This window comes from Pan troglodytes, chromosome 2 (genome assembly GCF_028858775.2).
Source record: "Pan troglodytes isolate AG18354 chromosome 2, NHGRI_mPanTro3-v2.0_pri, whole genome shotgun sequence".
NCBI lineage: Eukaryota > Metazoa > Chordata > Mammalia > Primates > Hominidae > Pan > Pan troglodytes.
In genome coordinates, this window is record NC_086015.1 from 62,251,470 (window position 1) to 62,266,797 (window position 15,328).

At 48.2% G+C, this 15,328-nt stretch overlaps 1 protein-coding gene across 4 annotated transcripts in view; it reads left to right on the forward strand.

Moving 5' to 3' along the window:
• The first annotated feature begins 4,851 nt into the window (after nt 1-4,851).
• Nucleotides 4,852-15,328, forward strand: part of ABHD6 (abhydrolase domain containing 6, acylglycerol lipase) — a 55,131-nt gene continuing 44,654 nt past the window's right edge. Inside the window, exon 1 of one of the 4 annotated variants that reach the window (XM_016941391.4) lies at nt 4,852-5,268. The gene's annotated coding sequence lies outside the window, so the exon portion shown is untranslated. The remainder of the gene's footprint in view (nt 5,269-15,328) is intronic. The other 3 variants (XM_016941390.4, XM_016941392.4, XM_016941389.3) reach the window with 3 other exon arrangements.

Genomic DNA, 15,328 nt, shown 5'->3' on the forward strand with positions numbered 1-15,328 from the left:
CAGAGCATGCAAGTGTAGAGACCACACGGTAGAAGAGGAAGCAAGAGAGAGTGGGGAGTTGCCAGGCTCTTTTTATATACCAACCAGCTCTCACGGGAAATAATAGTGTGAGAACTCACTTACTCACCACCCCATCCTGTCAAAGGGCATTCATCTATTCATGAGGGATCTGTCCCCATGCCCCAAGCACCTTCCATTAGGCTCCACTTCCAACATTGGGGATCAAATTTCTACATGAGATTTGGTGAGGTTCAACAAACCATATTCAAACTACAGCATCTTCCCACTTCTTTTCAGGTGCTTGGCAAGCCTGAGCTTATCAGAGTGCTGCAGGTGCAGTGACACTGATCTCTCAAAGTCCTCCCTTTCCTTCCCATCCAGGACACTCTCTGGCCTAGTGCTATGCTCAACTGGCATTTTCAGTGAATGAATCAATATAGTAGGAATTACAGTCTTAGAACTTCCTGATTAGTGAGTCCTTTCTATGATTACATGCTACATATGACATGTGTTGACATATGTTGACTTGTTGTCTTGTGATATGTTCTTATTACTTAACTCTTGCATTGATGTTCTTTTTTTCAGGTGTATATAATTTAGACTGTTCTCCTTAAAGGAAGGGGTAAAATTGTATCTACCATAGCTTGGGTCCTATGCGTAAGTAAATGCTTGTAAACATTTAATTCACAAATAAATGAATAATCAATATTTTAAGGCATTTGGAAAGAAGTATTTTTAGCCTAAAAAAGTTATTACTTCATAAAATGCTCAGTACAAGCTTTTTAAGGTGAGATTTTGTTGTATTCTTCTTATTTAATTCCATTACTTGTCATGGCAGCAGGTGGCTGAATGGTTAGAATATAGATTTTGTGCTCAGACATACAAAACTTTGTTTGAATTCTGGCAGTATCGTTGACTAGCTGTGTGACCTTGGTGATATGGTTTGGATGTTTGTCCCCTCCAAATCTTATGTTGAAACGTGACTCCCAGTATGGGGGTGGGCCTAATGGGGGTGTTTGGGTCATGAAGGCAGGTCCCTCGTGAATAGATTAATGCCCTTTGGTAGGTAGGGGTGGTGGGTGAGTTCTCATTCTATTATTTCCCAGAAGAGCTGGTTGTTAATAAGAGTCTGGCAGGTGATTGGATCACAGGAGCAGATGCCTCATGAATGGCTTAGCATCATCCCCTTGGTGATGAGTGAGTTCTCAGTCTGGCAGTTCACACGTGATCTGATTGTTTAAAAGAGCGTGGCACCTCCTTCCTTACTCTCTTTTGCCCTCACTCTCTGTTGCTCCTGCTCCCTCTTGCTCCCACTGTCTTGCCTGGTGACACACTGGCTCCCCTTTACCTTCCACTGTGATTGTAAGCTTCCTGAGGCCCTCACGAGAGGCAGATGCTGGCACTATGTACAGCCTGCAGAACTGTGAGCCAATTAAACCTCTTTTCTTAATAAATTACCCAGTCTTAGTTATTTCTTTACAGCAATGCAAAAACAGACTAAGAGGCCAACATGGGGAAATCTTGTCTCTACTAAAAATACAAAAATTAGCTGGGTGTGGTGGCAAATGCCTGTAATCCCAGCTACTCAGGAGGCTGAGGCAGGAGAATTGCTTGAACCTGGGGAAGTGGAAGTTGCAGTAAGCCGTGATCGTGCCGCTGCACTCCAGCCTGGGCAACAGAGTGAGTGAGACTCTCAAAACACACACACACACAGACTAAGATATTTGGGTAGGTTATTTAACACATTTGGGTAGATTTGAGGCTCAGAAACTCTCTGAGCCTCAAAATGTTCCTCATTTGTAAAATAGGGCTAATAACAGAGTGGTTGGGAGGATTCCGTGAGATAATGCGTGTAAAGCACTGAGCACAAGGTGAGGAACACAGGAAAAGCTCAACACATGGTAGCTAATTAACATTTGCCTGTTCTGTGCTACTCATCATGCTTTTCCCTGGGGAGATGGAAGTGGAAAAGGAGTTCACAACTCCGTGGAGTTGAGAGTTGCCTAAATAAATAAACATATCGTCGTGTATAATGTGCTACAGGGGTGTGGACGATGGAAAAATTAATTTTGCCTGGATAGTCAGGTAAGGCTGCTGGGAGGCAGTGATACTGGAGTTCCAGATTGGGCAGAGGCCTCAGGGATTGGCTCAGAGTTGTCACACAGCAAATGCTTGGGGAATAGATGGTACGAATGACTCATAAGCCCAGGGGTGCTGCCCAGCTGGTGTCTGTGTACACATGGTATCTTGTGTTTTTTGCTTTTCTCCTGCACACATTTCCATGTGCTGACATGGCTTTTGTGTGATTCCCTCACAGCTTGTGTGTGATTCCCTGATTAAACAGCTTCTAATATTTTATTATTATAAATAGACTCTAAGTCCTTGAGGGCAAGAAGTGTGTCTCTGTTCATCCAGACAGTACCTAGTATGTAGTAGGTTCTCAGTAATGTTTGCTACATAAATGAATGAGTGAACTCCTTTGACCGCTGGCCCTGCCATAAGCTGGCTGTGGGATCTTGAGTGAGTCCATTAACCCCTCTGTACCTCGGTGTGTCTGTAAAGTGGGTTAGTATATCTCACAGGTGAGCATATTTCACTATGTGTTGTGAGGACTAAGTGATTTGATGCCCTGTGGCTGAAGGTAGTAAGTGCACATTAAATAATGGCATCCTTCAGCTCTGATAGCTGTGCTGCTGCATCCAGGAGACATGTACAGGCTTCATGGCAGAGTGAATCCTGGAGTGTTCTGCTGCAACTGCTGGCAGAGGAAAGGTTTCAAAACTCTTTCTTAATGCTAGGGTGAGACCTGTCCACTGATAAGGAGTTTCTATTTGGGATGACTAAAGGTGCCATCTGGAAAGTACCAGGCCCCTGGGACTGCTCCCTGGTCTCCCACCTAGGTGGGATTCCTCAGTGACAGCACTCAGGGGCATCACCGGCTCAGGGAGGGGCCGGAGGTGAGTTCCCTTATCTCCTCTTGCCTCCTTCACTGTAAAACTGGAGCTAATAAGGTTTCTCTCCTGTCAGCCATCCGGTGGAGATAAGTCACCCAGAATGTGACTCCCACATGGGGCTCAAAAAGGTGTTTCTAAATATAAAACTCTGAGGGAAAAAAACCCTCGGGATATAGAAATTCCAGGCCCTTGGAGACGCCCAGGGTCACAGGCTGCGAGTTAAATAAAAAACCCACCAAACTGATGAACTACCCATTTTTAAGGTTTTGGAGAGGGAAAATTAAAAGACTAAAGAGCAATTGTTTTAAACTTTATACCAGGTGTATTGATGGCTTCTAGGCTGGGGCCTTCCAGGAAGTCATTCATCAATTTCATTGTCTATTTATTCACCCCCCTGGACTCATGTTTTGGTGAATGTTCCTGAGTCCAAGATGCTAATCCAATAGGTGGCCAGTAGTGACTGAAGGACATTTAATCCCCACATTTTGTGCTACCTCTGTGGACCTGCTCTGGGGATGTTGGTGGACTGCTGGCTTAGAAAGGTTCTGCTTCAGCCGTAATGAGAGATAAAGCCAGAGAGGTGGGACTGAGCAACCCGCTCTTTGGTGAATAAATTGCCACTGAAACTCGGGGGCCATTCCCTGAAGTGAGTCACATGCAGCCCTTGAAGTCTAAGTGATAAGGCAGCCAACAATTTAAAGGAAAATGCTCCAGCCCAAGCCAGGGGGACTATCCCAAACTCCGGATGAATTCCAGCTGCCCTGCAGAGCAGGGTTTACAGGCATGGGGCTCACTAGTGGCTTCAGAGATGCCCCTTTGCCACTTCTCCGGGACTTCTTGACTGTGTCCTATTCTTAAAACCCAGGACCTGCACCACTCAGCCAGGCTCCACCAGCGTGGAGGCCTTGGCAGGCTGAGGCCCAAAGGCTGCCTTTGTGGGGGATTTAAACGGCCAAGAGAGTCCTGCTGAGCCCTGGCCCCTTGATGTCTGGAGTGGCAGGCCAAGCACTCAGTGCAGCAGGAAGACCTGGGTGCCACTAAGGCCCCTAACAGGTGTAGTAAATATCTGTTAAATGAACGAATACATGTTTTGATGAAAGAAGCCCACAGTGCAGTGTGAGCCCAAAGGGGTCTTACTGAAGGCTTCCTGGAGGAAGTGGCAGCTAAACTGAGACATGGAAAACACGGAAGAGTAGCCAGGCCAAGCTGGGGTTTAACTGTCCCTAAAAGAAAGAAACGACCATAGCAGGGGTTTAACCAGAGGTGGCCGAAGGCCTTTCCAGGTGCCCATTTCTCCCGTATAGCTTTGGAGTCAGACGATCCTCGGTTGGAATTCGCAGTTCTGTCCTTACAGTCTGACGTCCCGCACAACCCGACGCCGGCAACTGTCTCCAAGCACCCGAGAGCCAGGGCGGGAGCATGAGCGCCTACGGTGTTCCTTGGGGTGGAGCCCTCGCAGTTTCCAGAGGATTTGAGGGCTCCTGCGCCCCCATTTCTCCCATTTCCTGGACTATCCAGGGCAAGCCCCTCACCTCCCTGAGCCTCGGTGTCTTCTGAGAAAAGAAGTCGACCCCAGTGCCTACCTCATAGGATTACGTGAGACAACAGATGTCAAGCAGTGTTGCTTTACTGCCTGAGAACCCCTGCCTGTCCCTTTCTCTCTGATGCCTTTCGGGGCAGAGATCCCGAGATCCTGCCTGAGTCACTTTGGCGGGTTTAATGCCCAGCCGCGCCAGGCACACAGTAGGTGCTCAGTAAGTGAAACAGTGCCGGGAATAATTCGGGCCGGGGATGTGGAACTGTGTGTGGCTCTGCGGGCTCAGAGGCCCTCCCCGCGCCCCGCCACCGTGTGCGCTCCGGGGCGGGGCGGGGGCGGGGGCGGGACCGGGCGCTCGGGCTCCGCCCCCGGTACCTCGGTAGGCGATCCTGCTCTCGCCGTGGCTCTCGGGTGCTAGGAGACAGTTGCCGGCGTCGGGTTGTGCGAGACGCTAACTGTACCCTCCGGGTTTAACGCTGTGAGCCAGCGCGCGGCGGAGCTGGGGATAAGCGCCCCGGAGCCCCCAAACAGAGCGCGGCCGCTGGGGGACAGCGCGCGGCGCCGGGTCGGGGCGGGGCTGGCTTTTCTGTCGGAGGACGCGAACCGGCACGCTGCGCCTTTAAGGAGTCCAGCTGGGCTGGGCGCCGGAGCTGGGAGCGGCGCGGGTAGGAGCGCGGCGGCAGGTCCGAGCGCGGCGGCAGGTCCCAGCCCGGGGCTAGAGACCGAGGGCCGGTGTCCGGGCCCGGCGGCGGGACCCAGGCGGTTGAGGCCGGTCAGGTGAGCGGAGGCGGGCGGGCGGTGGTGCGCTCCTAGGGGGATGGGGCGCCCTGATGGCCCCGTGACCTCTCCCCCAGTGCCTCCCTGCAGCGGCGCATCGAGTGGAAAGAGTCGGGGATCTGCACTTGCCTTTCCACTCCGCTCCCCGCGCGGGCGCTGCCCCCACCTCCCGCTGCCTGAATAGGTTTGAGATGCCCGAAACCCGGCGCCCCATTTCCTGGGTCCAGCCAGCCTCTTGAAGCCGGGGGACAGAGTGAGGACGGGTCGGGACCTGCACCCTCTTTCTACTCCGCCTCCCCACCCCCTGCGCCCGCAGCAGCCCTTAGGCGCCCCTCGCAGTGCCGAGAGGATTTTGGGGTCCTGCAGCCCTGTTTCCCCCATTTCCTGGAGAAGGACTGCAGCTCGCCCACCCAGATAGCATCTTGCTCCGTGTCACGCGCCGCCTCCGCGCCGTCCCCAAGATCTCGCTCCGCTACTCCCCTCCCCCAGCAGCCTTTCAGCTTCCCTTTCCCCAGCCTGCCCCGACTCCCGTGCCCTTGCTCCCCTTCCGTGTCGAAACACTTGAATCAGGATGCTGTCCAGCCAGGTACCCGCCGGCAACCTGCGGTCCCCCGCCTACAGCGACACAGGTTTCACGGCTGCCTTAGAAATGCGGATTGTGTAACGCCGGCTGCAGGGCAGTGCACGTGCAGGGTTTGCGCCCCTGAGCCCACAGCGAGGCCAGGTGACAGAGTGAGGCATGGGGGAGTGGGGGAAAAGGAGGATGCCAGAGGGTCTAGATACTGTGCATGCAGAGAATATGTATTTTGAGCCCTTTGTATGCCCCAGGAGCTGGGTGGTTAGGAAGAGGAAATAAAGGGGGGGTCTTACTCCAGCTGGGACCTGGAGGCCCTCATTTATCTCGCCGCCCCCCTCCCCGCTGCTCCCGCCTGCTCAGAAATCCCTAGTGGCTCCACCTGGCTAAGAGTTTAAAGTAGTTTATAATGAATAATAGCTGACATAGAATAAGCAAATCTTGTGTGCCAGGCCCTGTCCTAAGCCCCTTAAAAGAATTACCTGCCATACTTTCCCCAACAGCCCCTTGAGGTAGGTACCACCGCTGTGCCCATTCCTGAGAGCAGGAATATGAGGCTTCCAGAGGTGGTACCTTCCCAAGACACGAAGTGAGTCTGGCCTCAGAACCACCCCCTTCCTCCAACCGCCCCCCCAACCCGACCTCGAACCACTAGACTTTTTACCCAATTTCAACAAATTCTTATCAAGAACATTGTTGTAATATAGGAAATTAGAAATAAGAGAAATTAATCACCTGTGTTTCTAGCACTAATTTGTTTTTCTCAGACCAGCAAGGGCCTGTCAGCTTCTGGTAATAGTACCCACTTTACAGGGTAGTGGCAATATTTAGATAAAATAATGCACAGGGCCCAGCATGTTTTAAGCACTCAGAAAGCAGCAGCTGTTATTATGAAGAGTGGTAGTTGACCACTACCTTGAATTACTGGAAAAAAATAATTAATAAATGGCTCACACTGACTCTGCAGAAATTAACCATTTTGTATGCTCAGAAAGGCCTATGAGACTTTCTCTATTTTCATCTTTTTATTATTTTTATTATTTTGCCTTTTCGACACATTCTGTGGCTTTCGTCAACTCCAAATTATCCATTGTCTTTGTAGTTAGAGACAGAATTGCCCTTCTGGTTTTTTTAGCTTTTAAAATGTGTGACCTTTGATTCTGTGAGCATCTGCAAACCTAGAGTAAAAGATGGGAATGCAGTTTGTGCAACTGGGAAGTAATTCTGAAACTTGATATGAGAAAAAAATTGTCCTTAGAGGTGATCCTGGTTTGCAGTATGTGTTGGGTGAGGTCTATCCTGGGGGCGAGAAGTTAGACTCAAAGATTATCTTTGGGTTTGGAGGGAAGAAAGGCAAGCATGAATGTTTTGTCTGGGTGTGGTGGGCTCACACCTCAAAGTGGCCAGCACTTTGAGAGGCCAAGGCAAGAGGATCACCTGAACCCAGGAGTTCAAGACTAGCCTGGGCAACATGGTGAAACCCCATCTCTACCAAAAAAAAAAAAAAAAAAAAAAATTAGCTGGGAGTGGTGTTGTGCACCTGTAGTCCCGGCTACTTGGGAGGCTGGGGTGGGAGGATTGCTTGAGCCTGGGAGATCGAGGCTGCAGTGAACTGAGATTGTTCCACTGCACTCCAGCGTAGGTGACAAAGTAAGACCCAGTCTCAAAAAATAAAATAAATAAATAAAGAATGAGTGTTTATTCTAGTAGGCTAGCAGGCAGCTAAGATTGGAAATCAGCTTCACTATGTCATATTCTTTAAAAAAATTTTTTTTTTTAGAGATGAAGTCTCACTATGTTTCCTACTCAGGCTGACCTGGAACTCTTGGGCTCAAGTGATTCTCCCACCTCAGCCTCCCAAGTAGCTGGAACTACAGGTGTGCACCACCACACCTGGCATGCTATGTCATACTTTTTATGAAACTCTTGGTTATTTTGGTGATTAGATCAATTATTACCGTGACGAGTGTTCAAAAGAAAAGAGGCAAGACATCCCCATCAAAGCTAAATATTTGGAAGATGCCAGGAAGCTAGTTCTGCAAGTTGAAAAAAAATTCATTTAAAAATTTCTCCTATTTGAGTCTTAAAAAAAATTTTTTTTTAAGAGACAGGGTCTCACTCTGTTACCCATGCTGGAGTGCGGTGGAGCAATCTTAGCTCACTGTAACTTTGAACTCCTGGGCTCAAGCAATCCTGCTACCTCAGCCTCCTAAGTAACTGGGGCTACAGGTGTGCACCACCAAACCTGGGTAATTTTTTTTTTTTTTTTTGAGATGGAGTCTTGCTCTGTCGTCCAGGCTGGAGTGCAGTGGTGCGATCTCGGCTCACCGCAACCTCCACCTCCTGGGTTCAAGCAATTCTCCTGCCTCAGCCTCCAGAGTAGCTGGGATTACAGGCATGCACAAGCACGCCTGGCTAATTTTGTATTTTTAGTAGAGACGGGGTTTCTCCATGTTGGTCAGGCTGGTCTCGAACTCCCGACCTCAGGTGATCCGCCTGCCTCTACCTCCCAAAGTGCTGGGATTGCAGATGTGAGCCACCGCGCCCGGCCAAACCTGGATAATTTTTAAATTTTGTTGTTGTTGTTGGTTGTCACAACTTGTAGGTAACATCAAGTGGGTAGAGGCCAGGGATGCTACTAAACGTCCTACAATGCACAGGACGGTGCCACAACAAAGAATTATATGGCCTCCAATGTCACTTGTGCCACAGTTGAGAAACTGAAACTGGACATGATTTTCACAACATTAAAGTCCTTTCTGACCTTGCATGTAGTTGCCTCTTCCAAGAAGATAAAGGTATTCTCCTAAACCGGACCCTCAGAAACCCTCTGGATCCTATTTGACGCTTCCCAATCCTAGAGGCCACTTAGGGTGTTGCTGCCTGTGGCTAGATGGGTTTGGGGTCTGTCATGAGCTTCTGTGCGGCTCTCTGGTGCTGTACCAAGGAAACTGCTGATTCAGGGGAGCAGGACAGCACTCAGGAGGTGTGGGCAGAAGTTCTTACACTGCTGCAGGTTGGGATCCTCTTCTTTTTAAGTAATGTATTAACAGCAGCCTTTGCTCTTAGGCATTTTTCCAGAAGCTATGGCTGTTTGGCTGTTGGCATTGGGTGTTTGCCTTGTGATATACCCAGAAAAGGATTCATACCTTACATATGATGAAGTCTGGGGATGGGACTGGATTCTGAGAGTATAAAGATGGCAACGCAGACCCTGCCCAGAGACTATCAGGCATCTCAATAGGCCTGAGCAGTGGCCATGCAGGGTGGTGGAGGTATGGCAGGGCTGCCTAACTCTGCCTGTGAAGTCAGGCAAGATCCCAGCAGTGCAGAGTGAATGCTTAGTATCTGCCTGTCACTGCTTTGAACAGTTTCCTTGCATCATCCCATTTCATCCCCACACTGAGGTAGAATTCTAAGAGGTTAGGTCACTTGCTGCAGTCACATGGCAAGCATGTGACCAGAACAGAGTCACAGTGGTCAATGGCAGAGCAGAGATTTGAACCCAGGTTGTTGAGTTGCAAAACTGAACTGTCAGGAGCATTTACAGAGAGCGGCAGTGCTTTAATAGCTAAGACTTTTAGGATGGGCTGGAGCTCGCCAGGCAAGAGGGAGAATAGGCGTGCCGGGGAGAGAGGAGCAGGTGTGTCAAAGTCCATGAGGTGTGGGAGAGCACGGCATGTCTGGGGGTTGCAGATCATTATTGGAAGGGATGGAGGGCAGGCAATAGGCAGGTGATAGAAGAAGATGACTCTTGAGAGATGGGCAGCACCAAATCCTAAGTGGCCTTCAACATCATGGTGAGAGCCACTGCCAACCACCGGTGAATTAGCAGAGAGGAAGAGAAAGCTGTGTGACATTGAGCAGCTTGCTTAATTTCTCTAGGACCCAGCTGCCCATCCAAACTAAAACCTCTAAAACTATACTGCTCTGACAAATGTTTCTTTCATTTGTGGCCGTATGAGCAGAGTGAAGGAATGCCTGCGTTGACACTGGTGGGGCAGCCCTGTTGATTCATGACTTCTCCCCCTAAGGCTGTGTGATGGGTACAGGGAGTGGTTTCTTCTCAGTCAGCAGTTGGTTTTGTTTCAGCTTTCCAGCTTATCATTTGGCATTGACCAAGTGTCCGCCAAGGGCAAGGCACAGTGTATGCTAAGTACTGTGACAGAGGCAAAGATGTGGTCAGACTTGTTTTTGAGGAGCTTGCAGCCTAGTGGAGGGTCCAGCCAGTGTTCTTTTTATTATTATTATTATACTTTAAGTTGTAGGGTACATGTGCACAATGTGCAGTTTTGTTACATATGTATACATGTGCCATGTTGGTTTGCTGCACCCGTTAACTCGTCATTTACGTTAGGTATTTCTCCTAATGCTATCCCTCCCCCATCCCCCTGCCCCACGACAGGCCCCAGTGTGTAATGTTCCCCACCCTGTGTCCAAGTGTTCTCATTGTTCAATTCCCACCTATGAGTGAGAATGTGCGGTGTTTGGTTTTCTGTCCTTGGAATAGTTTGCTCAGAATGATGGTTTCCAGCTTCATCCATGTCCCTACAAAGGACATGAACTCATCCTTTTTTATGGCTGCATAGTATTCCATGGTGTATATGTGCCACATTTTCTTAATCCAGTCTATCATTGATGGACATTTGGGTTGGTTCCAAGTCTTTGCTATTGTGAATAGTGCTGCAATAAACATATGTGTTCATGTGTCTTTATAGTAGCATTATTTATAATCCTTTGGGTGTATGCCCAGTAATGAGATTGCTGGGTCAAATAGTATTTCTAGTTCTCAATCCTTGAGGAATCACTGCACTGTCTTCCACAATGGTTGAACTAGTTTACAGTCCCGCCCAGCCAGTGTTCTTATCACGAGATACAAATCTCAAGTGTCTTGAGAGGGAAGTGTTCATACCAAATACTGTGGGGCATGGAGGATGGAATAGAGATTACTAGGGGATTGAGGAAAGTCTAAGTGAAGGAGATAAATTCTAGCTCCACCAGAAAGATTTTTTAAAGGAGAACTGGGGGTAGACAGAGGACGTCTTATAGGTAGAGAGTGGAGAAAATAGAGAAAAAAACAGAAAGCCAGTGCAGGTATAGTCATGAGAAAGTCAGATTATTAAGTGTATCTAGTATCTGATTCTCCACAGTTTCCAGATTGTGGATGGGAAGCAGAAGTTTTCTTTTCTTTTTTTTTGAGACAGAGTCTCACTCTGTTGCCCAGGCTGGAGCGCAGTGGCACGAACTTGGCTCACTGCAGCCTCTGCCTCCTGAGTTCAAGGCATTCTTGTGCCTCACACTCCTTTGTAGCTGGGACGACAGGTGTGTGCCACCACGCCTGGCTAATTTTTTTGTGTTTTTAGTTAGAGACAGGGTTTCACCATGTTGTCCAGGCTGGTCTCAAACCTCAAGTGATCCGCCTGCCTTGGCCTCCCAAAGTGCTGGGATTACAGGTGTGAGCCGCCGTGCCTGGCTGGGAAGCAGAAGTTTTCATAACAAGAAAATATTCATTAATGGACTTGCCATGTGCAAAGTTAAGTCCTACTTCATCATCTCTCCCTCTGTTTTCAACCCTGGTGGTCAGCCAGGCTCCAGGAGCATCCATATTTTGGCTCTGCGTCTCTGCCTGGTCGTCAGATGTTTTGCAAATATGACATAAACAATGGAAAGTAAAATTGCAACTCTTTAAGAGAGGCAATATCTCATGAAATCAAAGCCAGTGATGTTAAGGAACTGCTTGGATGATGTGTCAAAGCAATAATAGGATCTGGCAATGTGAGATCTGCCAACAATTGATAAAGAGAAGGGATGAACACTCCTTTAGGGGAGAGACTTGAAAATCAAACAATTGAGAGGCCCTTGAGAAATCAGTGAGGCCATAAGATATTTTTGCAAAAATGGCTTCTTTTTGATAGCACAGTGATGACCAAATGTTAATTGGAAGGACTTATCATACTGTAAAAGAGTCTACACAAAATGAAGTCTTTGTTCTAAGAATTCGCACAGGGCTGAGCATGGTGGCTGGTGCCTGCCCACCACTTTGGGAGGGCAAGGCAGGAGGATTCTTTGAGGCCAGGGGTTCGAGAACAGCCTGGGTAACATAGAGAGACCCCATCTCTGCAAAAAATGAAAAATTAGCTGGGCGTGGTGGTGCATGCCTGTGGTCCCAGCTGCTCAGGAGGCTGAGGTGGGAGGATCACTTGGGCCCAGGAGGTCGAGGCTGCAGTGCGCCACTACAGTCTAGCCTGGGCAACAGAGCAAGACCCTGTCTCAAATTTTTTAAAAAAAGCAAAAAAAAAGCACAGAAATGTAATTGTAACCTAAATTTTGCTTAGTATTTACTATTGCTTTTAAAATAGATAGATTCGATTTTTGTTTTATTTAGATAAAGTACTAAACAAAACTGTATTTTACTTTTAACTATGAAATTCTGAGTGTGGCTTTACCATATATTCTTTTTTCTGGTGTTTACCTTCCTGGGCTACTGAGGTCTCTGGGGAGGAGATTCTGGCTAGAAAGAAGATGTGGATCAGTGCACAAGGACCCTGAACGCTAGACTTTGTGCTGGGAGTGGGAAGTCTTGTCCTGCTAAAGCCTGCCAGTGTTTATTAGCAGGGCTCATTTTTTTGTTTAACATCAACTTTGTTCCTGCAGTTGGAAAGTACTATAGACCAACTTCACCTCCTTTTTTTTTGTTTTGTTTTGAGACGGAGTCTCGCTCTGTCACCCAGGCTGGAGTGCAATGGCTCGATCTCAGCTCATTGCAACCTCCGCCTCCCAGGTTCAAGCGATTCTCCTGCCTCAGCCTCCTGAGTAGCTGAGATTACTGAGATGCCTGCCACCATACCTGGCTAATTTTGTATTTTTAGTAGAGACAGGATTTCACCATGTTGGCCAGGCTGGTCTCGAACTCCTGACCTCAGGTAATCCACCCACCTGGGCTTCCCAAAGTGCTGGGATTACAGCCCTGAGCCACTGCATCTGGCCACTTCACCTCATTTAGAAAGGCAAAACCCCAGGCTGGGCACAGTGGCTCACACCTGTAATCCCAGCACTTTGGAAGGCCAAGGCAGGCAGATCATTTGAGGCCAGGAGTTCAAGACCAGCCTGGCCAACATGGCAAAACCCTGTCTCTACTAAAAATACAAAAATTAGCCGAGTATGATGGTGCACACCTGTAGTCCCAGCTACTTGGGGAGACTGAGGCACAAGAATTGCTTGAACCCCAGAGGCAGAGGTTGCAGTGAACTGAGATCGTGCCACTGCACTCTAGCCTGGGCAACAGAGGGAGACCCTGTCTCAAAAAACAGAAAGAAAGAAGGAAGGAAGGAAGGAGAGAGAAAAAAGAAAGAAAGAAAGAAAAAAAAAAAAAAAGAAAGGCAAAACTGTCTTTGATCTCCCTGCTTTTCCTCTTATTTAAAAGTGCAAGTTTGGCCAACAGGAGAATGTTTTGGGTGCTGAGGTTCTATTTTTTCCGTCTGCTATATAGCACACCAATAGAGGGCTATTTTAATTCCTTTCAGCCATGTGGCAAATAGTCACTTACATGATGCTCTTTCTAGCACTTCACCTTTGAGGGGTGACCTGGCTGATGACAGTTACGTGTATTCATGCTAATTCAGTGAGAAACGTTCAAATCAAAGCCTGTTGTGGGCTCCACTAGAGCCTGAAGACTCTGGGCTCCTTAAACGTAAAGGGTCAAGTGGCTTTTGGCTCCTGTTTTATCCAGCGGGAGACTGGCTTGTATTTCTGTAGGGTTGTCTTGTTTTAAACATGATTTCAAGCAGGCGGTTATTCCAGACTATCACCACAGCCCCCATCCTGACAAAAGAGGCTGATGTTGCCAGGTCAGTGTATGTGTGACATGTTTCATCACCTTGCTTCTTGGCCAGCATGATTTGTTAAAAGCTGTACCACAGGATACACAACCCCCCTGCCTTCCAACTGAGCCTCGGACTGATCTGCCTGCCTGTCCCTCCTCTGCCTGTCACTTCTCTAGAGGATCAGGTAGCACGGCTTTCTGGTTCTCTCTGATCCTCCACCCACAGGACCAGCCTGTCTGGGCTGAATTCTCTTTCCCACAGTGCTGCCCAGGTGGCCAAAGCAGGGAGGGGACTGTGGGCTGGGCTGGTTCTTTAATGAGAACCCCCATGAGGAACCAGTTGTCAGAGTTTTGGTGCAAAGCAGGAGAGAGTGAACTGTCTAATCAGTACCTCTCCCAGAACCACGAAGGAGATAAGAATTTGTGGTTTATGGATGGTCGTGTGTTTCCAGGATAGAACGATAAGAACGTTTATCATTTGAAAAATTTAAATTCCTATCTTCTGTCTTAGAGTACTGGACTTTGAGTCTTAAGGACTAAAGTTCCTGCCATGCAGGCATAACCTTTGGACAGTCACGTGGGCAGTAGTCCCCCAGTCAGTGAATGTTGTAATAGAGTGGGCTGCTAGGCTGCATAGCGTGTGTGGAGATGGAGGGAGTTTCATCCTCCATCCTTCCAGCATTCACATTTGTATTTCTTTCGTCATAATGGAAAACAGTTAATATTTGGTTGCTGTCTCTAATGGGCCTTTTTTTTTTTTTTTTTGAGACAGAGTCTTACTCTGTCACCCAGGCTGCAGTGCAGTGCACTGCAACCTCTGCCTCCTGGGTTCAAGGGATTCTAGCTGGGACTACAGGCATGCACCACCATGCCTGGCTAATTTTTGTATTTTTAGTAGAGATGGGGTCTTGCTATGTTGCCCAGGCTTGTCTCTAACTTCTGGGCTCAAAGTGATCCTCCTGCTTCAGCCTCCCAAGGTGCTGGGATTACAGGTGTGAGCCACGGTGCCTGGCCTCTTGAACTAGTGTAGAGTCCGGGACTGGCCAGTAGAACTTTTGTGATAAGGGAAATGTTCTATATTTCTGCTGTCCAATATGATAACCACAAACTAGTGGCTGTTGAGCATTTGACATGTGGCTAGTCAGCTGAAGATTCGAATTTTAAATTTTATTTAATTTCAATTTAATTTTAAGCAGCCACATGTGACTAGTGGCTACCATATTGGACAATACAGATGGACTACTTTATTTGAGGAGTTTATATTGTAGTTATTTTTTGTTTTTTTGTTTTTTGTTTGTTTGTTTTTGAGAGAGAGTCTCGCTCTGTCACCCAGGCTGGAGTACAATGGCACAGTCTCGGCTCATTGCAACCTCCACCTCGCGGTCAAGCAATCCTTGTGCCTCAGCCTCCTGAGTTGCTGGGACTACAGGCGCACACCACCACGCCTGGCTAATTTTTGTATTTTTAGTGGAGTCAGGGTTTCACCGTGTTGGCCAGGCTGGTCTCGAACTACTGGCCTCAAGTGGTCTGCCCGCCTCGGCTTCCCAAATCCTGGGATTACAGGCGTGAGCCACAGTGCCCAGCCTATATTGTAGTTTTTCATTAAATATGCACATAGTAGCACTTCAAAAGGGACAGAAGGTATCAGTGAAAAGTCTCCCTCT